The 27325-nt window shown below is 36.6% G+C and overlaps 2 long non-coding RNA genes across 5 annotated transcripts; one reads left to right on the forward strand and one right to left on the reverse strand.

Annotated features, from left to right (window-relative positions):
• Positions 1–1152: 1152 nt before the first annotated feature.
• Positions 1153–17386, forward strand: LOC110058979 (uncharacterized). Of its 4 annotated transcripts, none has more exons than XR_002297699.2 (7): positions 1153–2305; positions 4015–4096; positions 9428–9496; positions 11336–11455; positions 11568–11634; positions 14619–14703; positions 16491–17386. It is a non-coding gene; the product is annotated as an uncharacterized LOC110058979 (long non-coding RNA). The 4 variants fall into 4 exon arrangements; XR_016207366.1 differs by lacking the exons at positions 1153–2305; positions 4015–4096 and adding exons at positions 7058–7327; positions 7773–8537; XR_016207368.1 differs by lacking the exon at positions 11336–11455 and having other exon boundaries at positions 1156–2305.
• LOC149112304 (uncharacterized) lies at positions 5493–6953 on the reverse strand. The gene is made up of 2 exons (XR_016207365.1): positions 6720–6953; positions 5493–5939 (listed from the first exon to the last, which is right to left on the reverse strand). It is a non-coding gene; the product is annotated as an uncharacterized LOC149112304 (long non-coding RNA).
• Positions 17387–27325: the final 9939 nt, after the last annotated feature.

A 27325-nucleotide genomic window follows, 5' to 3' on the forward strand; every position in this document is an offset into this window, starting at 1 on the left:
TAGCATAGATTTTGAAGGTTTTACATCTTCGTTTACTCCTTAGTTTTTGTTTCGATTGAGAAGATATATCAAACACTCGAGACTGTGTTTCATCGGCTATCCAAACACCTCGAATTTCGTCAAAAATACCCCGCTGCACGTCGTATTTTTAACTCTCTTCTCGGTATTTGGATATCCCGATTAAACACTGTTTCTCTTGTTTGATGTATTAACAGAAACATATGAAAATGATGACATTCGAACCTCCACTAACGGCCACCTCTTTACAACGGCCACTTTTTTCTATCTATCTATCCATCTATCTATCTATCTATCTATCTATCTATCTATCTATCTATCTATCTATCTATCTATCTATCTATCTATCTATCTATCTATCTATCTATCTATCTATCTATCTATCTATATATATGTATGAAAAAACATTTTTTGTAAAAGGTTACAAAATTGGATCCGAACCGCGCGTCGCTTGTCTCTGTCTCTGTTTCTGTTAAGGTGGTATGGTACCCTCAAATGGACCAAAAAGTTCGTTTAAATATGGTGAAGAAAGATCAATTGTGCTCCATTGCACTCAAGAAGAGAAATTAAATTTCTAGAGTTTTACGCAAAATGGTTGCTATGGAAACCAGCCACAGCCTTTTGAAGTAGTGTTTTATAGTATTGATGCCAACACTTCCTGCTCTTTTACAAAACAGGATTTGACTGTGAAAAAAGCATATCATGTAAGTTTCTGTTTTGTTCTGTGCAATGAACCTAAGTTTTGACAGTTAACTCTTATTTTCAGTGCTTTTTACAGCTTTATTTGGAAATAACCTTATTTTTTACCACACCCAGTGGACAAATCATCTCATGTCACGTGACAGACCTTAAAATGTTACGATTTTTTGGTTTATGACATCACGTCACTATTGGTCTTTGATCAGCCCAAGTTTCGGCAATTCTACTTGCAAAGTAGAAATGTTGGCGCGAAGTCAGTCGGTACAAAAGTAAACTTTTGAGAAAAATGCACTTTAAGTTTCTTACACGAAGTATTAAGCATTTAACGAGCCACAAATAGTGGGGGGGGGGGGGGGTGCAGATTGGATCTCGGGGGATGGGGTGCAATGGTTGTTCTATTTTGTAGAAAGGGAAATGAATGAGCCTGTGATGGTTATTTGAGACAAAGCTTTTCACAAATAATTATACCAATCGAGTTGTGCATGTCTTAAAAGTTTTTTTCTAAATAGTTTCGTTCATATAAATTAAAAATAATCTATATTCTTGGTCGCGTTCTTATAGTAAACAGTCGTTGCTATGGCCGTTACCACGTGAAAAAACTTACACCACTGTGTACTTTCCTTAAATTTCACACTCATCTGGAAGGAAATTCGGCAAGATCGTTTCAAAATGTTTTTGACAAGTCCCAAGGGTCTTAAGTCTTGTATTTCCAAGAAATTGAATTTTTCATGAACATCGCCATATTTTAGGGTACCATACCCCCTTAAGTTTCTTTTTTATTGATACATTTTGGTTCATATTCGCTGAAATAAACATTTTTGAAAACAAAATGTTTTACCCCCGAAGAAAAAGGTAACACATTATACCCCGAACTCCCCATAACGGCCACCTCTAGCTACTACGACTACTTTACTGCACGACTGTTTTCTTTTTTTTTTTTGTACTCTTCCTCGCATTGCCCAGCCACTTAGCACGACTAGCCATGCTAATCTCGTACCTCGAGTCTTCGTTCCTTACTGCATTTCCTATTTCTGAGTGGCTGTGCCCTCTCTATGGTGTCTGGCTGCAAATGTTAAATATGGAATCTTTTTTGTTGTTGTTTTTTCATATGTGATTCTAAACAGCACAAAATAAAAGTTGCTGCTGTCGTGATGGGGATTTGAGGTAGGAGTACCAAAGTTCTTAAAAGTTTCGTTCCGTTTTTGGCGGGTACAGAGCAGTATACCTCTGGAGAAACCCAGACATTGCGAAGAAAATGTTTGGGAAAATTTTCCAAGCCGTTTGATTAATTCAAGGAACAATTTCACGACAACGGTTTGTTATTCGTCGTTGATCCCGTTCTGTTTATACTTTATATCGGCCATGAGAATAGCCCCCAGGTCCCCCGGAGGCTCTAGCACCTTCGCACACCTGCCTGAACAACGTAAGGAGTCAGAGAAATGGCTATGCAGAGTGTCTGCTTTTCGACTTCAAATAACCCGAGTTGGCGAAGAAATTGTCATTGGTATCAACGCTAAAGAGCTTGCATTGGGGACCGAAAACTGTAGAAACATTTGGTGAACTGATGCAGAGCTCTTTGAATTTCAAGGTGATTGTTACTACCTCCATATTAAACTTTACTTCATATATGTAAGCTTAAGTTTAAGCGTACAGTTATTAAAAACAAAATAAACGAAACTAGTCTATTAGGTATAAAAACCCACTTTGCTGTGATAAATAATTCGAAGTTACAAGCTATCGTGTACAAGGGACAAGATTTTGTAGCGGAGCTCCGGAAGCCCGAAGGGCCCACAAGCGGAGCACCATAACTATAGAAACAGAACCACATGCATGCAGAAAAACAAAAACCCATGCAACTCTTTTTTCATGGTTAACATGGCTAACAGCATGGATCGTGGGAAAACGCGCCCAACGACCACGCCACGCAACATCAAAGAAAAAAATACATTTAAATATCCACAATATCGAATGCAAAAGCTATATTAAGTATCTAGGTATATACCTTGATAAGCATCTACAGTGGGAACCCCAAATTCAACATGTAAATAATAAATTAGCAAAGAATGTAGGTATAATTAATAAGCTAAGACACTATTTTGATTTTCATATGCTCAAACAATTATATTATATCCTTATTTATCCATACTTAAGCTATGTCTTGCCAACTGGGGTGCTGCTTACAAAACTGGATTAAATCTGCACCAAGCAGAATAAATGTATACGAAGTATGTTCTTTGCTCATGGCAGAGAACATGTTGACCCATATTATAATCTTCTTGGAATTTTGAAATTTGAAAATATTTACAGACTAAAAGTATCACTTTTTGCACATTAACTTAAGAATGATAAAAGTAACACCCCAGCTGTACTGCTGAATATTCTCACACCTGCATCAGAGACTCATTCATATAGTACCAGGTATGCTGCAAATCAAAAATTCTTTAAGCCATCAGTATGTACTAATTATGGTCTATCTACATTTAAATTCTCCGCAATAAAAATCTGGGAATCTGTTCCACCAGAACTTAAACGTTTTCCATACATGCTCTTTAAAAAGTATAAAAGATTCTTACTGACCACTCAAAACTGACCATAGTTTAACTTTAAGATACTACTGTACAATATTCAGGACATTGTTTTTCCTTTATTTTAGCTTGCATTTATGTATGTGTTTCTTCTTTTATGATAATAATATCATCTTTAATGTAAATATTAATTTAAATTAACTTAGCATGCGGTCAACGCCAACTTATGTCTACCAAAACCTATAACTATGACCATATTTTTTATGCAATCCTTCTGTTCTTCGCGAAGGCACTCCACATGGGGGAAATCTTTTAGCATGTTGTTTATCACAGATTTGAACACCGTGTCACTCGTTGAAGGGCCTCTGACTGCCACTACAGCGCATGTCTCATCTATATCAGTAATGCTCGAGTGTTGACAAAACCTGTCAAAATTGACCAATCGGAGAGTATACCAGATCCTGGTGTACCGGAACAACCTTTTGTTAAGTTTGCTCACAGGCGTTCTTTCACATGCTCTCGCCGTGCTTTTTATTTTTTCACGCACTGGTTTTTGCACTGCACCCTAACTAACTGAACGCCTGGAAGAGAGGCTAGGTTTTGATTGGATCACAGGCTCAAGCCAGGTTAATTTATTGTAATAGGAGCTCTGCTTTTAAGTTTGGCTGGCTTTTAGGCTTGGGTAATCTTAAGTTAAGGATGGCTGGCAACACTTTCCATCCTGTCTTCAGCACTTCTGTTTTGATAGATCAATGTTACCACTCTTTTTCAGTGCGTGCCACAATAATGGTGAAGCATTGCAGACCAATTTATAATCATTTCCTTGACATAATTTTACAACTTCCATGGCAAAGGTATGACCTGTTAGAAATGCCCTAAACTTTTACTGTGAGTGTAAGTTTGGTGTCCCCTATATATTGTGTATTGCCATATACAATTATTGTAATCACCATGCAAGATTTAACTTTGTACGAAGGTAAAAATGTAGTAATTTTAGAGCAGTTTTAGAGCCACCTTTAGTAAGACTTGGTTTTGAGATATTATCACCTAAGTATAAAATTAAGATGTTTTTAGCAGATTTTCCCATTGCTATGGTAACATCTAGTATCACAAAAATGTTGTTGGTGGTGTTGTCGGTTGAATTGTAATAGTTTAGCAGTTCTTGGTGTTCCCTCCCTATCCCTCCACTGGGCTATCTGGCTCGAGTGTGACAGGTGCCTGAAGGGGGCCTGGCATGGGGGGCCCATGGCTTGGTTGCAGGTTGGGCAGGCCAGTCGGGCGTTCTAGCGCCTTGGGATGTGACTGCAGTTGCAGCCCCTGAGCTTCATAGGCACCTTCCCTCCACCAGTGACTTGGGTGTTAATTGGAATTAAACACTATCTTGACATATTTATTTAGCTGACAGACTAGTGGCAAGATCCTAAAGTAAAACATTAATCAGTTTTCGAATATGCGTCAGTCATCTTTGAGTGGGATGTCCAACTCGCTGTGATTACAGCCCAGAGAACTAGCGCTGAATAGAAATTCTGGATTTACATAATTTCCAAAAAGGAGGACAACCTCCTGAGGTATACCCAAATTTTCAAAAAAAATTTCCTGGAAATTCCTGTTATATTTTATTTTCATCCTGGAATTTCTGAAATTTTTGCTTGAATGATTTGCTTTTCAGAAATTCAACAATTTCTGGATTTTTTGGAAACTTTCCCTGGAAATTTCCGTACCATTTGTTCCCGTTTCGAAAATTTTGGAATTTCTGATTGAATGGAAAGCACCCACTGTGTTTTCACTGTGAAAACACATCAAATGTTCTATATCCCTTCCCTTGTGAGATAACTTTAAGAATTCCTAGGAATTCCTAGGAATTTCCTAAGAATTCCTAGGAAAAAAATTCCTAGGAATTCCTAAGAATTCCTAGGAATTCCTAGGAATCGAAGGTGTGAATTTTCACGGTAATTCGGACTTGGAATTCCTAGGAATTCCAAGTTTACATGGAGCTGACTTGGAATTCCTAGGAATTCCTAGGAATTCCAACTGAAATATACTCACCTTGGAAATTCCTTAAAATTCTAAAAATTCCTAGGAATTTCTGAGAATAACTTGGAATTTGTAGGATTTTTTGAGAATAGGTTGGAATTTTTTGGAAAATCTGAGAAAAACTGGGAATTTTGTATCATTTGTAGGGCAGACAAAATTTTGATGATTAATGTCCAGCATTAAAATAGCAAATAAAGTCACTGATATCACATCAAACAGGTTTTAAATCAATGGTTTATTACATTGGCTTTCGTGAATTTAAACATAAGAATAATAATATTATCCTGTTTCTTTTTCATTACATCAAGAGTAAAAAGTAAAACTGAAAACAGATATGAAGGTCAAACTTTTACATGTTTGATAAAAAGAGAACTTTTTCAGATAATTTACTTACTATTTTGGTTTACAAATCCAACAATTTTCCATACACAAGATTTTAGCTTAAATTATTGTTATTATGTGGAACAAATCTGGATTTTCATGAATGTAAGGAATCAATGATAAGAACAAAACTGAAACAATCCTTAAAATTAAAAAAAGACTCAGTTTGGGCAAACTTAGCTGCTGTTCAGTTATTTCTGTTGATTCCACAGCTTCTTTTGTTGCCCTCTAATTAGGGTGTCAACAGCTAGCCTCTTCATGTTCATCTTTGTTGTATGACACCTAAAACAAAATTAAAAAAATACATTACATTGCGATATATATGAGGTACTGTAAGACTGAGATCCAAATATTTATGTGCTCACAGTTTAATACATGCAGCTAATTAAGACCTGACTGTAAGCTGGTTGAAATGTTAAAAGAGAAGACTTGATAATTGTGAAGGTGCTTGTATACTATTGATAAATATGTTACATAAATCTTGTGCCTACAGTAGATTAAATCAAGGTTTTCCTTCTTCTATAAGCGTATCAACAACTCTCGAATTGGAGGATACACTGTATATATATCACGGTTTTTAGCCAAATTTAGACATTAGAAATATTAAAAAAGACACTTAAAACATTAAAGGAACATTTACACTGTAAATAATAGAGTAAACACAAAAGAATATACAGATGGACAAAAATTGAAGATCAACACGGATTGCCATACAGTCAGGCTGAAACACACAGGAGACATCAAACTCATGCACACTGTGGCTGCCTCGTTGGAGTTTTTGTCAAGAACTAATGACTGGGATCAGAGAGAACTGCTATATTTATTTCGTTTGAACAAGTGAGGCGAGAGAAACGACTTGTTCCTCGCAAATCAAATTGTTCAGGCACGCACTCTGGCCAACCTAAATTGTTTCAACTCTGCTTTAGCCAGAATTCATTTCATGCCATGACTGAGTGACCCACTCGTGTATGATTCGTGATGATAAAGTTCATTCAAAAGCTTTTGTCTAAATACAAGAATTTACGTTGTATAATATAAGGTTACTTGAATTCGATTACTCACCAAATAATTCTGTATACGGCTAATCTGCCCTTTGAATTTTTCCCCGTTGAAACATCCACAGGAAGACTTTCTTTTAACTCCAAATCTTCGCCAAGAATAACTTGTTTCTCGTTAATGACACTCACGCTGTTTTCTTCTGATCACAGGACCGCAGCAAAAACCATTTTGATATAATTTTGGAAGTGAAATCTACTAAAACGCACGAGCGATCAACCGTTAACGCTAAATTCAAAGATGGGCGCCAAAAGAGAATGAATAACGCGATCTTTGTCACGTTCAGTCACCAGGATAGTCACGTGAAAATTCGCGTGCTGTGATTAGTTCAGTTGATCAGTTGAGGAGAGAATGGAAACTAGAGAAGAAGGAGAGAGAGACTGGCAACGAGGTTGCCGGACCAGTCGCTTTCGATGGCAAGTCTGTTTCCCTTTCCACGCTGTTTTGGTGGTCTTCTGAAAGATGGGTCTTGCTTCAAAAGGAAATAACTACACAAACTTTTTACGAAGAAATCAAGGAGGAAAATGGAACGTACTTTAACTGGTTGATCTGTTCTCGATGGTTGTCAAGATAACAAAGGATCGTGAGGCACTTAAATCAAGTTCACTGCAAAGGTAAGGAATCCAATTTTATAGGGATTTTCTGTTGTGATGAGCTATAATTGTAAATAAATCAGACTAAGCAATGCATTGTGTGCTCTTTAAAAACCCCAAAGGCCGAAATTCACCTAAAAGGTTTCAGATCGACCTGAGGAACCGAGATAAATTCTGCGAAATAAGCTTAAGCTTGTTGTATTAGTCCACCAAATCTATTTTGAGAGCCCACGTGTTTCAACACCCAGTCAGCACAATGCAGCAAGTATAAATTTGCAACGCTTGTCATTTTTCTTTTGAATTATTTATAACGATTAACATGATATGAGATCTATAGTCTTTTCAAGACATCAAGATGTAGGTTTTTTTATTTGCATTGTCATTTATTTATGTCAGTTATTTATTTGTTTCCCACTGACTCATAATCTTTTTGATTCTTTTGATTTTGTTGTGTCATGAATTAAAGTGACCGCGAGGACAAGGAAATGCAAGAAACATATTGATGATCCCACTATACCCATACCAAAATCTACAAGATTCGACCACATAAATTGCTTAAAGCAGTCTTCACAGACCAGTTGACGTCATCTCCCTCTCTTGCATCCCTTTTTCTTGGAGATCATTTCCAGCACATGAACAGAAGACCTCAGAGTTTTCGGCTCACCTGAGTGAGATGGCTGTTGGCAAAAATGTTGTGGATGACTTTGATGGATTATGGAGTGAACCTTTATGCAAGAATTGAAGCTTCACAGAAGCATTTGATGAAACCGAGTTGCCTATACCTGAAAAGACTACAGAAACACCAATTGATGTAATACACAACAACTCAGATTTGTCCACAGACAGTGATTCAGGTAATGATGTTGAAGTTTCAGTTGCGACTCCTCTGAAGAAATTGAGAACTCTGACACTGATGGCCTTTCACTGGACTCCCCTGATGAAAGTGAAACTAATGGTTCCCAAGAAAAAACATTAATTTTTCTGCCAAAGAATGTGCCTGTATGGCTATTTTGGCCTTAATTTCAAGACATTGTATGACAATGAGAGGCTGCTAAAGATATCCTTGTTTTAATGAGACTACTGGTAATTTGTCCAGAGAATGTCACAGTACAGTTTTACAAATGTACAGCAAGTGTGAGCTTTTCATTTATGACATCTGTGAGAGATGTCTTCTTTTTCCTAAAGTCATAAAGGATCAAGTCAAAAATTGTTCAACAGTGGGCTGTGATGGGTATGTGCGTGAATCTGCAATTATATTAAATATATACATGCATATATACACGTATACTTTTGGTTTTATTGAAATTGTAAATAATGTATATTCATTTATGCTGACAGAATTTTTTGCTTAATCTATTTATCAAATCTAAGAGCATCCATTTTTCTATCAGTTAAACTCTGGGTGTTTGATTTAAGGGTCCATACGGGCACATATACACTAACAAATCACGTTGGATCTAAAAAGCAATGTTATCAGTGCTATAGTTTTATGTTGAGTTGTCAGACTTAAACTGGAACTAATGTACATTTGTTTGGAAATAATTATCTTGGAGCTTGAGAACAATAAAAAGGTATGGAACTCCAGAGAAATGATTGTGTTGATTTTTACTAATTCACAGAAACTGATTCATGCACTGAGTTCATCTTTAATTTTGACATTTTGAGAAATTTATAGAAATTTCCAACAATATTTCATGTGTTTTAGCTTTTCCCAAAAATTCCTAGATATTCCAAACACATTTTTTAAAACAGTCTGGGAAATAATAGGAGTTCCTAGGAATTCCCAACAATTCCCAGTCATACTTTTCACTATTCCCAAATATTCCCAGAAATTCCAAGGTCTTGGATTAAGCATAATTTGTATGGCTTGGAATAACTTGGAATTCCTAGGAATTCCCAATAATTCCCAGTCATACTTCCACTATTCCCAAATATTCCCAGAAATTCCAAGGTCTTGGATAAAGCATAATTTGCATGTCTTGGAATAACTTGGAATTCCTAGGAATTCCTAGGAATTCCCAGACTACTGGGAATTTATTTCGCAGGGGTTTGTCGTCCATCTTAAAGAGGTACCACTGTAAATAAATTTAAATTCATGATAATTCTTTACACTTCTTTCAGTCAAAGGAGAGGATCCATGTAAGGCAGGAAGCTCGTGGTATAACGTGTTGTGAGTGGTTACAATTTAAGGTCAGGATGATCAAACTATTGATTGATTGATTGTGTTGTTCCAGAAAATATGTATACCCCTCCCACAGAAGGTTTTGTAGCTTGAATCCCCCCACCCCTCCGGAAATTCCATTTCAGTGTCATACTTTCCTTTTAAAAAATTGGGCTTTTGAAACCCCCCTCCCCCTTGAAATTTCCATTAACCTTCCTTAGGGTGGATATGGATATTTTCTAGAACTACACATTGATTGATTGATTGATCGATCGATTGATTTTAAGATTGATTGATTGATTGATTGATTGATCGATTGATTGATTTATTTTTGTTAGCTGGAGCAGTCAGCTGGAACACATCTACTGGGTCTTCAGTATAACTTTTGAAACTGCATGCATTAAGTTCTAAGTTAACAACAATGCACTCGCTAATTATATGAATAAAGACTAAGCAAATCTGGCAGTAAATGGGACCGTGGACACTGGCTGCTCCCTACAGTGTTTTCAAAACCAGCCATTGACCGTTGCATCTTGAATGGCAACTTTTCCATTTTCAATGCCTATTTTCCTAAGAGTAAATTCTGAACTAAATAATTTCTCAAAAGAGCCAAGTTTTCACAGAAGAGTTCATCAGTAAATAAACAGGAAATTTTTGCCTAGAATTTTGCCACAATTTTCAATCTACTTGCATTGCATACATCGATCAATGTTGACTAAACTAAGTGGAAATGCACCCAGGCCAGTAGCCCCTATGCAAAGGAAAATAGGTGACATGCCTAGCATGAAACTGGTACAAAGACCAGTGTAGCATAGCATGTGTTTGTGAGTGCTGTTCAGTGAGACCTGATGTGCAACAGTTGGTAAAAGTGATAATTTTGGATGAGCATGAGCATACAATAGTATTGTCAGTAATGAATCTAGGAATGGTTGGCATGAGCCTTAAATAATAATTTGTTGATAAAGATACCAATTAAGTTAATGTTGCTAATAGCCTCCGTTATTGTAAGTTTTGTTTATCAAGTTCCTTGGCATGTTGGTAATGCACTGACTCAATGAAAGACAATAGCATCTCTGTGGCTAAGACATTTGATAGCCGGTGATACTTAATATATAGATTTAGGCCAGCCTAAGAGCGTAGCTCCTGGGCCGGGTTGTTCAAAGTCCGATTAAGCTAACCCAGAAAAAGGTAGAATTTTGATTTGAGTTTTGTAACTTTGCGGTGAGGTTTTCTGTTTATTGTGTGGCCTGTTTTGAGTTTTAATAATCACCATATACACAAAAGAAAACAGCAAAAAACATTTGTATGTAAGAAAAAAGTTATAATTTGGTTAACATTTAATCCTGGGTTAGCGTTAACCGGCTTCCAAACAATCCTGCCCTGTTTCCAACAAGTTAACCTAATATGAGCCTGCGATCTAATCGATAACCAGCACTTGGTCAGCGATCAACTTTAAAAAAATGTGACCTCAAGAAGCTGTAAACTTGAGCCCACAATATGGTCACGTGATACTGGTCAGCGGATACCTTGTTTTGACAGGTGTCACTTGATCGTAACATGGATGTCCAATATCAAGGAAGTACACGGTAAACCAAGGCTGCATATCTCTGTCAACCTATTATTTGAAGTATGGCCGCCATGTTGGGCAACTCTGCCATCGTCGTTGCCGTTGTCATCGTGCATACATGCCAACGAGCAATACCGCTAGCCATGATAACCATGAGAAAATCAACTCAAGGGTTTCCTTTTCTTTCCCATATGAGTATGGGGCTCCACTTGGCAGCCCCCGAGTTCCGCTATAAAGCTATTGTGTTTAACTGTACACTGTACAAGTAAAGTGAACATGAGCTTTTCTATATGACCGTCAGGAAAATTTCTGCCGTAAGAAAGATGCCTTGAAAGTCAAGAAATGATGTAGATCAATGCAGCCAAATAAGTATACAATCCCAGAGAATCAAGGTGGAACCTATTGAGCTAAGGGTGGTGAGGTAGGGAACAAGATTCTGACCTGTGCAGTTGTGCACTTTTTGCTTGCATTGGAATGGAATTGTAAAGTTAACAAGGTGAATCTAAAAACAGTCCTTTTTCTTTTTTCTGCAGACAAACGAATGACAGAGAATTACAAGATTTAAAGCTTATGATGTTTTTACAAGAATGGTGATATCAGGTCAGTTTCACCCATTATTTACACAGCCCAAAGAAAATATATGCATGCATGCTGATTGGTTTAAAATCACGTTTCCATAACTCAATAGAAACACAGAACTAGCATCAGCTGTTGACATAATGTTGGCGTGAGCAAAGAGAATTTACATTTTGATGATCAAAGTAAACAAGTTGTTTTCTTTTTCTCGTTGAAGAATTTTCTAAAAGAAATAGAACACATGTTCTCCTTATTTCTGTCAAGTTATAGAAACATTTGTCGAAGTTTGGGAGAACTCAAAAAAGCTGTGGGACTCAAGCTGACAAGCGAGTGTTTCCACAGCTTCCACATTTCTCGTTCTCCTAAACCTCCACTCGTGATTCTTTAACTTGATGGAAACACAGTGCACATATTCTGTTTCTTAAATAATACTAACTTAAAGTCAAGTTAAAACATGGAGCAGTGCAAATTTTTATAAGCTGGAATGGTTCTCCTCTTTTAAATGCAGGGCCATAACATGTAGCTAGTAACAGGCAAAGCAAGACACTGAAATGCCTCAGTAAAGATTTCTTTATTTCAAGTAATTCAGACAAGTTCTTGTAAGACATTATGCATTTATTAGTATTGAAATATACTAAAGAGAAAAATGTGCTTTTCTTTTTCCTGATATTGCTCTGCCCACAAAACAAGATCTTTTGGCACTTCCTAGGGGTTCTTTTCAAAATTTCCGACAAGCACTTCTGTCCTTTTTATATGGGATCCCCCCCCCCCCCCCCCCAGGGTCTTGGGTCAATGACCCGATAGTAAAAACTTCTTGACAAATGAAGTAGGAACATTACTATAATTGCTTAGGTGTGTTATTTACAATAAAAAAGCTTCCAAACAGAAAATATTGGAAAACAATCATTCCAGATCAAGGCAAAAAAATTACAGAAGTTAATCTACCATAGTTCTGAACAACAATGTGTCTTCTCAGTTCTTGCACCCTAAAGGTAAAAGGTAAAGGTAAACTTTATTTAGCCAGGGAGGCCCAGTCAGCAACGAGGCTGATATCCAGAGGGGCCCTGGACTCAAAATGTAATAATTAATTATTATTATATGGCTGCGTCTCACAAAGACTGGGAACTACCGAATTCACGAATATGATTGGCTGAAATCGATATTGACTGCGGTCTAGATTTTCCCATCTAGACCGGCATCTAGCTAGGCCGGTTTCATTTTGCGTTGACAAAGTAGCAAACTAAAATACAAAAATGTTCACCATTTTCTTTTATTTTCTTCTCAATCATTTATGGCACTGCCAAAAACCCTGATGACAAAACAAACAAGTAAAGAGAACGAGCAAATTTCGGCAGGTTTAAGTTAAGCTCATCGCCGTTCGCAAGCAAACTGTCGGCAAACCAGTTACATTAATCGAATTAAAGTTTTCTTCTTTGCCATATAATAAACATCTTATTAACCGAGCTAAGTCGGTCTGTATGGGAGAATCTTGACTTCGGTCGTGTGTACAGACCTCACTGCATTGGGTCTGTACTCACGACCTCGGTCAAGATTCTCCCATACAGACCTCCAGCTTGGTTAATAAGAGCTAATTAATACGTTAATTATATATTGTACAGAAAAACTCTATAATAAAAGATTGTCTAGTGAATTATCAAAAGGACACAGGAGGAGAAAACAGTTCTTTTCTGCAATTGGTACTTGGTGAATTCATTGTAAGGGGCTAGCACACTAGCATCCCATCTAGGGGGGGGGGGTGGGGGTAGCACAGCATAAGCTGCAGTATTTTGGATCACTTGGCCTGACACAGATAGTGATGTTATTGTTTCACTACTGTTCAGCTATTTCAACATACAGCCATACACCTTAGTCCTTTGGGGGTAGGATGTACAAAAATTCCTGAAGGCTACAATGCCTGGAGTATCGTTTCGTAGGGGAGGGACACAGTGGTCTTATGGTCAGTGTACTGGACTGCACATCAAGCAGTCTGGGTTTGAGCAAATGGTTAGGGTCTCTGTGTTGTGTTCTTGGACAAGACACTCCAGTCTTCCAAAATACCAAAATTTTCCAAGTCAAATCTCTATATTTAGAACCTCTTGTAAGTGACCACCTCTTGTAAGCGACTGCAACCACTTTTAGAGTGAAAAGTTTGAAATTTTCGTTTGTTTTTATCCTCCATAAGTGACCTCTTGACAGATAATAGAGCATAAATTGGATAATAAAGTGTTTTAACATTATTGTATTCCTGGGCAGTACAAGAGACAGAAATCTTTCGATGGGAAGTACCGGATTTTTTTTCTCAAAAATTGACTTTCTGCTTGAATAAACATTTCAAGTCTCTGCAGTTACCATATGCTAATGAGGCAAAATTTCGACCCAATATGATCTAAGCTCTTGTAAGTGACCACCTCCTGTGAGTGACCACTAGGCTTGACATTTTGGGTGGTTGCGGAAGGAAGGTTTGACTGTTCATTTCTCCTCTTAGGTATACAATTGGGCACTGGGTGAATTTAATACTGGGCAGGGTTCGTACGGGTCCTGGAAAACCTGGAAAGTCCTGGAATTTTATTGTGACATTTTCCAGGACTGGAAAGTCCTGGAAAAGGGCTTCTGGTCCTGGAAAGTTCTGGAAATCTGTTAAACTCAAGTAAAAAATATGAAATGTATGGCAGACAGTAAGGAGAATTAACATTAAGATCTTGGGAGTGAAAGGGTTAATGTGAATTTTAGAGTCTTGGAAAAATCAGTCTGAGTCCTGGGAAAGTCCTGGAAATGTCCTGGAAATTTGTTTCTGAAAAAGGGTATGAACCCTGACTGGGTGCTAACCCCTGTGACAGACTAGCATCCCATTCAGGTGAAATAAAAATGTGCACAGTACCTTATCACTTAATGCAACGGAGACAAGGAAAAGCTGGAAAAAATCTGATGGTTTATTTATAGTTTTGTACTTTTTGAAATTAAGAGATGAAGGATGCCATAAAGTTAAAACATTTCCTGATTCTTACCAGGTACAAAACAGAGAAGAACCAATAAAAGATGTGCTGAGGCTCAAGAGGAAAAAAGAATCAAATTGTGACATTGGATCCTTATTGGGTGAGTAACAATTTTCTTTTAAAAGGAGGGTTTTTTAATCACTTGATGCTGCATGTACCAGGAATAATTGGACGCAATGCAGGCAAAGAATTTAAACGAACAGAGATGTTATTGTTTCACTGTTCAGATATTTCAAGAAACCCTTGAGTTGTTGCATGGCTAACAGGTTAGGATAATTTATACAAAATTTCCTTTAGAATACAATGCTCTAGGTACTGTTGTCGGTAAATATTTAAATTGTGAGACAAGGGGCCTAATTGGATCAGCAACCAATTGCTTTGCTGTTCATGCACAGGTTACGCTTCCTTAGCCATTAAGCCTCTGATTGATCAGTTTAAAATTTCTCCTGATAGTCCAAAACGTAATCATGGAGAAACAGTGAAGAGAATTTAGAGAGTAATCTCAAAAAGGAATTGTCTAGATAACTCGGAACCAGTAAGGAAAATTTGTTCCTTGACTAAGGACTGAATAAGGACTGAGCAATGAGAAGAAAGGTTATGAACTGGAGGATATTGTCTTGATATATCAGCAAATTCTCAGAACAAACCCTGAAAGAAATTTACAGCAAAGAACACCAGACAGACCCGAAATTTAGACGTGAAGTTCTTGTTGAAAAAAAAAATTTACTTTATCATCTCAAGAGTTGCAAAGTACAAAATGTATCAAATTATATTTTGCTATTGATAGTACATAAAAATACTGTATAGATTCACTGATTTGAGTGGACAAATATAGGGTATCCACAGATTTTAAAGTTAGAACCACCTTGTAGAGCATAATAACAGTGCCACATGAGAGTACTCCATGTGTCTTGAAAATTCACGTTAAGTAACTTTCTTAGTTACAGACGTCAATCCCATCATATGCTAAAACTTTGATACACAACAATGCTGTGGGAGAGAAATATAAAATGCTTCAAAACTGCGTCCAAATTTATCACTTAGTTATTTATTTACTTTTTTGTCATGGATGACATTTTTCTGATTTTCACCGCTGTGTTGATCTCCCTCTGGGATTTGAGATACCACTGGGAAATGTTCTTGAAATAGTTTTCAGTCGTAGTTTTATTAAAGCCGTCTTGTCAATTCTGGCTGAGCTGCCGGGTTTTCAGATCAAAGGTGAACAAGAGAATACCATAATTTAAATACCGTAATTTACTGTAAAATTTATTATAATTCACTAATTGTCTTGCGCGGACCTCTTAGAAAACGATAATTGCTTGTGCATAAGTATTGCATTTGAACAACAGTTTGGATTTTAAAGCAACTTCGTCTTGTTATTCGCTTGTGTAAATATTTGAATTTTGTTTGCAGAGTCCGACAAATTACATTACCTTAATTTTATACTGTAAAAATCTGAAGTTACCCGAGAGCTTTCTATGTTCAAAAGTTTCACGAGTTATTTCAAGATTGGCGACTATTCACAACGCAAAAATTCTTCCTCAGGAAGAAAATACAAATATTGTCCGTTTAGCGGAAACATCTTTGCCGTTAAATTTATACTGTGCTATTTTGCCAGTGTGCTTTTCGCCTGATTGAAGGTTAATTTTATTGTTATATTTAAAGTCGGTGCTATGTATTTCGTGTTGTTGCTTGTTGGCGTTTTAAGTTGTTCTTTATGTAAACTCCGTGTATTTCTATGAGGATGATATAACCAAACGACAAACGCATTCTCGATGAGAGGATTAACTTGTAAACTTTAGTCGAGTATACACTGTCTGTATATTTTGTTCTTTGAGTTTCAGTATACCCATTGTTAATTGGACGTTTTATTTATCTGTCTTTCAGGCTGCCGTCTCAAGTGTACATGCAGTGACATTAACATGGAGAAAGAAGCAAAGGAAAGCTAAGGACTTCGTTTAGATGTTTCTTCAGTGGATCGCGTTTTAAAAGTAAGGTAGATTTACAAGACAAAGTTCATCTCGATTGCGTTTCTTGCGAAACATTGTTAGGGCGGAGCTCGTATTAGCGATTTCACAACACAATACTCAAGAGTGAAAAGAAGACATTGGAATTACTGTCAAATTGTCTAGTATATGCCAGATTGCCTCGTATCTTGCTAGTTTCTGAGGAAACCGTGAATTGTATTTCAAGTTTGCATCTTTAAAATTAAGGTAGAATACAAGCTTTACCTGTAATAGCTTTTGCAACCCGAATTTTCAACCTGGAAGTCTCGCTATTAAACTCGTTAAAATTACTGTCTAATTGTCTAGTGTGAATTTCACATTTTTACTGAAAACTTTGTAGTTTTCGATGACACACTCAATTGATGAAAAGGGTGCGCTTTTAAAGGGCCAAGAAAAATATCGTAAAGAAACTAAGTCCTCTAGTGGAAATAATGTCCTTAGAAAAAAAAGGTCTGCAATTTCAAACGGTGTCTAGTTTTGAGTCGAACTTATGCAAAGTCTTTTGGCGTAAAAAATCTTGCACTATCAGTACGTAAGATTTTTCCCATCAAAAGTCAAAGTATATGCTTGATTTCTGGCTTGACTCTGTTCAAAAGCGCAGAATTTTTTTTTTTTTGGCAACCCTACATAGTAAAAAAATAGTGAAAGAGATAGCCTACATTTTGACTAGTTACCAGGCCCTTTAAAAGCGCAATTTTATTTTGTTAACGTATTCAAATTGTTTGTAATGAATTTTTAAGTGTATTATTGGAAAGCTAATAAAAGTTATATTGAAGACGCGTGTGTAATTATTGACTTCTATTGGCTTTATTACTTCTACTGCCTTGAATATTTTTTGACAATGCTAAAATAACTGTTCACAATAAAAACTACCACTTGTTGTTTTCATTAATTTCATTTTATTGGTTTGCAATAAGTAACTTATTAACTAATGGAAATCAGTTAAATTAATTAAAACGTGTGAAGGGAAAAGTTCGCGTTTAAAAACTAAGACTTTTGGCGGGAAAATTAAAAAAAATTTGCACAGCGTTTCCCCTTACAACTTTTTGAGAAAAATTTTAAAGAGGTTTACCTCTCAAACATGTTTCATCGCAAAAAAATTTCTCAAAGGTAATAGTTTCAAAAAACCGTCAAAAAACTACTGCACCACCTCGCATAGATAAAGCGATTTTGATATTTCAAAACATCAGTTTTTTTTAATATTTTTTTCCATCTCAAAATATGGTTTTGCCAAATAGTCTTGAACGAACTCCCGATGGTTTCTGTGCGAGGTGATGCAAAAGTTTCGATTCTTGGGACATAAAAAGGAAATGAAAGGAAAAACCACAAATCGTTTCTTTAGGCCAAATAGGTGACGAAATAAAATTTAATTCCGAAATAGATTTTAAATTTTCGCAAAGTGGGCGTGAAATTAACTTACCGAATTTAATTCAACATCCAGTCGATTTTAATTTGGAACTGTGGCTTGTCATTTCATACCTTTCTGTGTTAGCCGACAACAGAGATGGTACAAATCGGATCAGTTGCACAGGAGCAAGAATAGTTATCAATCAACATCCAATCGTTGTCCCCCCGAAAAATTGCCCAATTTCGATGGTTTATAACCCATTCAAGTTTCGAAATAAGTCAATTTTCTCTTCCGATGCGACCGTTCGCTCCGTTTTCTTGTCTCTTTTTCCGTGCAACTACCAAAGTGTAAACACCACAAAATAATCAACATCTGGTTGTACAAAGATGTTTATTCCTAAAATAACAAAAATTTCTTCGGCCGGTTCAGTATATTTTACGGACTCGTTAAGTCAAAACAATGTCGGAATAATCCAGGGCGAAAATTTAAATATTTAATTCGTTGAAAAGTTTTTGAAAATATTTTGCCTTGTGTTAAATAAAGCTTATCAAAGAAAAATGCTTATGTACTTTTTTGAACGTCCAGAAATTTTAACTTGACAAAGGAAAACAAACATGTTTTACAAAGGCGACACGAGCACTTTGTATGACAAGGCACGTTTTTAATACCAATTCATGCACAAATATTATCATCCTTATTAACAAATTAGTTGCTGGTCTTTCTAGCTTTGCTTAGGATTGTTATAAAGTTGTTGGCAGCCTTTTAAATCTTGAAAAACAATCAGTGCAGTAGCTAATTTTAAATGTTATTGTGTAGTATTTGCATGCGAAATGTTCTCTGCTAGACAATTGTTGGAAAACAAATGATGCCTGTTGGTTTGCAAATGTTAGTGCATTTACAGAAACATCCTGAACTCGTTCGTACTTTAAAGCTGAAAATACCAACTCTCCTTAACGGAATTTACTTACTTGGTCTTAACCGTAGTTCTGAGAATTTGGTAGCACATCAAGACAATCCTAGTCGATGTTTTTGTTTATCACAATCGCGATACTTCTCTGCTTTTTCCATTTCAAAACATCTTTTATAAACCAGATATTGATCTTAGAAGCCTAAACTTTCAATGTCTAGAGGTTAAGCAAACGTTGATATGTCGTTAAGGTGGCACTTTCAAAAATTGAGAGTTGTGTAGTATGTCCAACAACTTGAAGATAAAGTAGGTGTGGGACAACAATATGCCAGAAAAGCCTCGATTTACAGCAAAAGATAATTATCTCGGTAATCACGATTCTGAATGCAGTTTGTAATTAATCTCTGGGAAATATTCCTTTACACTTCCGAATTCCTTAAAGCATTCCCAAAGCTTTCGTTTCAGTTTGGAAATCCTCGGAAGCCTTCGAAAATCTTCGAGTGATCTCCGGAATCCTATCCACGGCGATCTTCAAAATACTTCGGATGGTTCTCGGCAGCCGTTAGAAATCTTCGTGGCAATTTGCAATCGACGTTTTTGGCCGGAGTCGAAAATTGTTTTTAAAATGTGTTTCAGATTGTTCAACATGTTTTTGCAAATAATTTTATAATACAGTTGTGTGTTCATAAAAAAATCAGATGACCATCCGTTCAGGAAGAGTAATTTTCATTAACTGTCCTAGCATTTATTTGCTTTATTACATTATGAGTTCGAGGCACTATTCGATGAGAATTTGATGTTTGAAGATAATTTTAATAGTAACAAGACAATTTAAATTTGTTACAGAAAAAATTCGTTTGTTCCACAATACATTCTTTTTCTGTTGAAGGCCAAAGACTTATTAATCTCCTTTTACATGACAAAACACTGAATACGAGGTTATATTCGATCTGAACAGAGCAAAATGTTGTGCGATAATTTTAATTCTAGCAATGCCGTTGCAAAGTATATTTTTTCCTTGTCGTAAAGGCCATTTAAATCTCCCTTTGCCTGACAACAAAAACGTTAACCCACTCAATGTTACACTACTTGGTCGATTCCGAGATAAAACGTACGCGTTTTGATCACAAATATTTAGATGGTGTTCCCAAATACAGTGCCACCGTAAAAACGCAACGTTGTTTATCCACTTAAAAATATTTCCTGAAATGTGTCGACTAAAATGGTGCAACCAGAATCGAGATCTCAAATTCATTACAGCTCATTGTTAGCTATTGAAAAATATATATTACTCGTTCGAAACAAATAAATGCCAAGAGTTTTTCTACAAGAAAAATTAAACCTCGACAACTAATTCTCGCAACGTAAGCTTCAAATATATTGCCACCATTTTAATCGAAAGTTATGAAATTAAAATTCTTATCTCGTTGTCATCTCCAGTGTTGAATAACCATTTGAACTCCGCGAATTTCAGTCTTTTCTTTCGTTCGCCAGGTCATACCAATGAATTCCATCTTGACCGTTATTCCATTTCATCTCCTTACAAAGGAAACAATAAAGAGACACATAAGCTTTTTCTCGGGAAAAATGTATTTCCAAGATACACTATTACTACCAGGGCAAGCAGCGACTAAAGCTCGTATAAACCGGCTCGCACGTGGTAACCGTTTTCAACTTTCCAGGAGCAGCATGCAACGAGAAGAAAAGGAAATTTCATACAAATTCAGCACAAGTATCAGTTACATACTCGCGCAAAAATTATTTCTTAAGCCTTCACCGACCGAAACATTTCAACTCAGTGATTGCAAAAACTACGGCTATCTGGTCTATGAACGAATTAGAAGCTGTGTACAGCTCGACAATTGCGTGCGAACGGTGGAACTTAACTTAGGTAGGTAGAAATTGTTCCGTTTGGTGAAGAGTAAACTGAAGATTAACACGTACACTCACCATAAAAATTTTAATACTTCTATCTCGTCCTACTTTATCTTCTTTGAAGGAAGAACATGGCCAGATCCGACATCACCAGGAGTACTTAAATCCACGTCTTCACCGCAGTATCACCAAGTGTTTGTTTGACGCAAATTCCACAAGTAGTCATGAATATTGATTACAAACTGGAACCAATCACTAACAAAAACATCGCCGCATATTTTCACGACTTGGATTTTAATTCTTATGCAAAACTATTGTATCACTTTAAAAAGATCAACTTCATTCCAGATCTTTGTATCTTTAGGCTTTGTTAAGACAGTAATACGTGAAATGAAATACAATAGTAAAGCCTGATTCATGCGACCATCATACTTCGTTTAAATAAACCAGGAGATAAACCTTTTCTGATAATTTTATTGGTCGATTTCTGCAGGTTTTTAAATATCCCCGTGTAAAGACCTGATGGTCTTCGAAGCAGAGCTTACAATTAAGTACAAGTTCGAAACAATTAAAAAAGGAAACAAGTTGCTTTAATTGAACCGGTTTCAAAGTTTGATATTTGTATGACCTAATTACTTTTAAATATCATTTAATGAAGGGCATTAAAACAAAATCGAGGTATTTTCGTTGGGTTCCCTTGTAGGTCCCCACCCACTTTCCCCCTTGCATTCGCAACTCCTCGGGTTTTTATCGTCCTTTTCACAATGCACTCCATTGTGCAATTCGCTTAGCTTTCTCTTTCCATTTCTACTTCTAATCCCTGGGCTTCCGTTACATGCATCTGTGGGTTTCCCTCGCCGACGTTCGTGAATTCGTAGCGGGTTTCTTTACGTTTTTGCTCGTCCGTTTCGTCGTGACCTTCCTGCGTTGTGCAATTCATGTGCATTGTCATGGGTTTCTCTGCTTTCGGCTATGGCTTCCCTTGTGCTTTGAGCCATACACAGCTCCGTGCATTACCCGACGGCCGACGAGTTCCCGGCGAGCTCCTTCCTATGCCGCCCGTACTTTTGGAGTGGCTTTCCGAATGCCTTTGCCTATTTGTCACACCGTACGCTTCCTTTTGCATTTCGTCATTTGTTCCCCTATGCATGCTTCCCGTGCATTCACTTTGCATTCCTGACGCATTTCCTTTAACAACTTGTGTGTTTCTCCATATAGTTCCCTTATGATTCCCGTGCATCTCGTAAACGTGTTCCGTTGGGCATAGCAAGGGCTACCTCCAGGAGGTTCTTTGCCACCCAACGTCATCCGTGGGTTGACTTTTCCTGCCATTACACCGTACGCTCCATCTTGTATTTCCTTGTAAATTCCCCGTGCGTTCCCTCCCGTTTCCTGTGCTTTCCCCGGTGTGTTGCACTATACGTAACATTGTTTGTTTCATGAATCGTCCCCCCAGCGCTATCCATTACCCAGACGAAATCTAGGGAGGACCTAATCTCGTAGCCGCTTGTGAAACTGTTACTAGCAACAATATGACTTCCCCTCTTTTGTTTTGTCGCTAGTAATAGCCCAACCACTCTCGTCCCTTGAGAAACTTGTCCCCTCTTACCTCTGCAGATGTTCGAAACATTCCTTACTGGGTCCCTGCGCCTGCATGCATATCTCTCTTCGAACCTCCGAGGAAGAGAGAACCCTGTCCCTCTTAGCCGGCCGGGCCGGCCTTGCCCGAGGAAATGGTGGCTCCGGAGAAATATGGCATTATTGGCTAGGTTTTTGGGCCAATATTATCACTAATGCAACACTGATTTCCTTCCCGAAGGGACTCACTGGTTGATCTCTAACTGAAACCGTTAGATCACAGCACCTACGAAAGTAGCAACAAATGTTTGGAGGACTTCAATGCATGCTTCTCCGTGACAGGTGTCTATTTTATAAAGGTGTACATGTTATGGAGATTTCTGTGTTATAGAGGTGTCCGTTTTATGGAGGTGTCCATATTATGGAGGTGTCCATATTAGGGAGGTGTCCGTATAATGGTGGTGTCTGTATATAGAGATGTCCATATTATGGAGGTGTTCATGTTTTGGAGGTGTTACATTATTGAGGTGTCCATATTATAAAGATGTCCATATTATGAAGGTGTCTATATTTTGGAGGTGTCCATATTATAGAGGTGTCCATACCATGGAAATCTCTGTATTATGAGGGTGTCTATATCATGGAGGTGTCTCTATTATAGAGGTGTCCACATCATAAAGGTGTTCATATTATGAAGGTGTCCATATTATGAAGGTGTCTATATTATAAAGGTGTCCATATTATAAAGGTGTCTATATTATAAAGGTGTCCAAATTATAAAGGTGTCCATATTATAAAGGTGTCCATGTTATAAAGGTGTCCATATTATAAAGGTGTCCATATTATGTAGGTGTCCATATTATAAAGGTGTCCATATCATGTAGGTGTCTATATTATGAAGGTGTCCATATTATGAAGGTGTCTATATTATGAAGGTGTCCATATTATGAAGGTGTCTATATTATAAAGGTGTCCATATTATAAAGGTGTCTATATTATGAAGGTGTCCATATTATAAAGGTGTCCATATTATAAAGGTGTCCATATCATGAAGGTGTGCATCTTATGGAGGTGTCCATATTATAAAGGTGTCCATATCATGAAGGTGTGCATATTATGGAGGTGTCCATATTATAAAGGTGTCCATGCTATAAAGGTGTCCATATTATGAAGGTGTCCATATTATAAAGGTGTCCATATCATGAAGGTGTGCATATTATGGAGGTGTCCATATTATAAAGGTGTCCATGCTATAAAGGTGTCCATATTATGAAGGTGTCCATATCATGAAGGTGTCCATATTATGGAGGTGTCCATATTATAAAGGTGTCCATGCTATAAAGGTGTCCATATTATAAAGGTGTCCATATTATAAAGGTGTCCATATTATAAAGGTGTCCATATTATATATGCTATAAAGGTGTCCATATTATGAAGGTGTCCATATCATGAAGGTGTGCATATTATGGAGGTGTCCATATTATAAAGGTGTCCATGCTATAAAGGTGTCCATATTATGAAGGTGTCCATATCATGAAGGTGTCCATATTATGGAGGTGTCCATATTATAAAGGTGTCCATGCTATAAAGGTGTCCATATTATAAAGGTGTCCATATTATAAAGGTGTCCATATTATAAAGGTGTCCATATTATATATGCTATAAAGGTGTCCATATTATGAAGGTGTCCATATCATGAAGGTGTCCATATTATGGAGGTGTCCAAATTATAAAGGTGTCCATATTATAAAGGTGTCCATATTATAAAGGTGTCCATATTATAAAGGTGTCCATATTATAAAGGTGTCCATATTATGTAGGTGTCCATATTATAAAGGTGTCCATATCATGTAGGTGTCTATGTTATGAAGGTGTCCATATTATAAAGGTGTCCATATCATATAGGTGTCCATACTATGAAGGTGACCATATTATGAAGGTGTCTATATTATAAAGGTGTCCATATTATAAAGGTGTCTATATTATAAAGGTGTCCATATTATAAAGGTGTCCATATTATAAAGGTGTCCATATTATGTAGGTGTCCATATTATAAAGGTGTCCATATCATGTAGGTGTCTATATTATGAAGGTGACCATATTATGAAGGTGTCTATATTATGAAGGTGTCCATATTATGAAGGTGTCTATATTATAAAGGTGTCCATATTATAAAGGTGTCTATATTATAAAGGTGTCCATATTATAAAGGTGTCCATATTATAAAGGTGTCCATATTATAAAGGTGTCCATATCATGTAGGTGTCTATATTATGAAGGTGACCATATTATGAAGGTGTCTATATTATGAAGGTGTCCATATTATAAAGGTGTCCATATTATGTAGGTGTCCATATTATAAAGGTGTCCATATCATGTAGGTGTCTATATTATGAAGGTGACCATATTATGAAGGTGTCTATATTATGAAGGTGACCATATTATGAAGGTGTCTATATTATGAAGGTGTCCATATTATAAAGGTGTCCATATCATGTAGGTGTCTATATTATGAAGGTGACCATATTATGAAGGTGTCTATATTATGAAGGTGACCATATTATGAAGGTGTCTATATTATGTAGGTGTCCATATTATAAAGGTGTCCATATCATGTAGGTGTCTATATTATGAAGGTGACCATATTATGAAGGTGTCTATATTATGAAGGTGACCATATTATGAAGGTGTCTATATTATGAAGGTGTCCATATTATAAAGGTGTCCATATCATGAAGGTGTGCATATTATGGAGGTGTCCATATTATAAAGGTGTCCATATCATGAAGGTGTGCATATTATGGAGGTGTCCATATTATAAAGGTGTCCATGCTATAAAGGTGTCCATATTATGAAGGTGTCCATATCATGGAGGTGTCCATATTATGGAGGTGTCCATATTATAAAGGTGTCCATATCATGAAGGTGTGCATATTATGGAGGTGTCCATATTATAAAGGTGTCCATGCTATAAAGGTGTCCAAATTATGAAGGTGTCCATATTATAAAGGTGTCCATATCATGAAGGTGTGCATATTATGGAGGTGTCCATATTATAAAGGTGTCCATGCTATAAAGGTGTCCATATTATGAAGGTGTCCATATCATGAAGGTGTCCATATTATGGAGGTGTCCATATTATAAAGGTGTCCATGCTATAAAGGTGTCCATATTATAAAGGTGTCCATATTATAAAGGTGTCCATATTATATATGCTATAAAGGTGTCCATATTATGAAGGTGTCCATATCATGAAGGTGTCCATATTATGGAGGTGTCCAAATTATAAAGGTGTCCATATTATAAAGGTGTCCATATTATAAAGGTGTCCATATTATAAAGGTGTCCATATTATAAAGGTGTCCATATTATGTAGGTGTCCATATTATAAAGGTGTCCATATCATGTAGGTGTCTATATTATGAAGGTGTCCATATTATAAAGGTGTCCATATCATGTAGGTGTCCATATTATGAAGGTGACCATATTATGAAGGTGTCTATATTATAAAGGTGTCCATATTATAAAGGTGTCTATATTATAAAGGTGTCCATATTATAAAGGTGTCCATATTATAAAGGTGTCCATATTATGTAGGTGTCCATATTATAAAGGTGTCCATATCATGTAGGTGTCTATATTATGAAGGTGACCATATTATGAAGGTGTCTATATTATGAAGGTGTCCATATTATGAAGGTGTCTATATTATAAAGGTGTCCATATTATAAAGGTGTCTATATTATAAAGGTGTCCATATTATAAAGGTGTCCATATTATGTAGGTGTCCATATTATAAAGGTGTCCATATCATGTAGGTGTCTATATTATGAAGGTGACCATATTATGAAGGTGTCTATATTATGAAGGTGTCCATATTATAAAGGTGTCCATATTATGTAGGTGTCCATATTATAAAGGTGTCCATATCATGTAGGTGTCTATATTATGAAGGTGACCATATTATGAAGGTGTCTATATTATGAAGGTGACCATATTATGAAGGTGTCTATATTATGAAGGTGTCCATATTATAAAGGTGTCCATATCATGTAGGTGTCTATATTATGAAGGTGACCATATTATGAAGGTGTCTATATTATGAAGGTGACCATATTATGAAGGTGTCTATATTATGTAGGTGTCCATATTATAAAGGTGTCCATATCATGTAGGTGTCTATATTATGAAGGTGACCATATTATGAAGGTGTCTATATTATGAAGGTGACCATATTATGAAGGTGTCTATATTATGAAGGCGTCCATATTATAAAGGTGTCCATATCATGATGGTGTGCATATTATGGAGGTGTCCATATTATAAAGGTGTCCATATCATGAAGGTGTGCATATTATGGAGGTGTCCATATTATAAAGGTGTCCATGCTATAAAGGTGTCCATATTATGAAGGTGTCCATATCATGAAGGTGTCCATATTATGGAGGTGTCCATATTATAAAGGTGTCCATGCTATAAAGGTGTCCATATTATGAAGGTGTCCATATTATAAAGGTGTCCATATCATGAAGGTGTGCATATTATGGAGGTGTCCATATTATAAAGGTGTCCATATCATGAAGGTGTGCATATTATGGAGGTGTCCATATTATAAAGGTGTCCATGCTATAAAGGTGTCCATATTATGAAGGTGTCCATATTATAAAGGTGTCCATATCATGAAGGTGTCCATATTATGGAGGTGTCCATATTATAAAGGTGTCCATGCTATAAAGGTGTCCATATTATGAAGGTGTCCATATTATGGAGGTGTCCATATTATAAAGGTGTCCATGCTATAAAGGTGTCCATATTATAAAGGTGTCCATATTATAAAGGTGTCCATATTATATATGCTATAAAGGTGTCCATATTATGAAGGTGTCCATATCATGAAGGTGTCCATATTATGGAGGTGTCCAAATTATAAAGGTGTCCATATTATAAAGGTGTCCATATTATAAAGGTGTCCATATTATAAAGGTGTCCATATTATAAAGGTGTCCAT

The sequence above is a fragment of the Orbicella faveolata genome, unplaced genomic scaffold, assembly GCF_042242905.1.
Source record: "Orbicella faveolata isolate gen_17 unplaced genomic scaffold, um_ofav_v1 contig_2, whole genome shotgun sequence".
NCBI classification, from domain to species: domain Eukaryota; kingdom Metazoa; phylum Cnidaria; class Anthozoa; order Scleractinia; family Merulinidae; genus Orbicella; species Orbicella faveolata.